This window comes from Falco naumanni, chromosome 21, assembly GCF_017639655.2.
Source record: "Falco naumanni isolate bFalNau1 chromosome 21, bFalNau1.pat, whole genome shotgun sequence".
Classification (NCBI taxonomy): domain Eukaryota; kingdom Metazoa; phylum Chordata; class Aves; order Falconiformes; family Falconidae; genus Falco; species Falco naumanni.
In genome coordinates, this window is record NC_054074.1 from 242062 (window position 1) to 242478 (window position 417).

Sequence of the window (417 nt, forward strand, 5' to 3'; positions counted from 1 at the left end):
TTATCTGTTTTTGAGTTTGCTGCCCAATCTTTAAATCCTGGTAGGCTGACAAATGGAACAAGCTGGTTAGAGGAATGAGCCTCTTACCAGGGAAAGCTCCACTGACTTGAACTTTAAGCCTAAACTATCATCTTACTGCGTTTACTTTGTGTGTGTTAATGCTTACCTGACAAATATATTTCAGTTGATTTATCAGTTTAGTTACAAGTTGGAGTAAGTGGTCCTTGGCTATACGTAAACCTCTCCTCTGCTTTTTTAACATGTTGTGTGTCATAACACTTACTGTTGTACTTCAATACAAACCGGGAATGATTCTGGTAGTGTTGCAATCTAACGGTAATACTGCATCATCTTGTCTGTGAAGAGAAGGGAATCAAGCCGACTGTCGCTGTTCTACCAGGCAGGGTGGGCACCCGA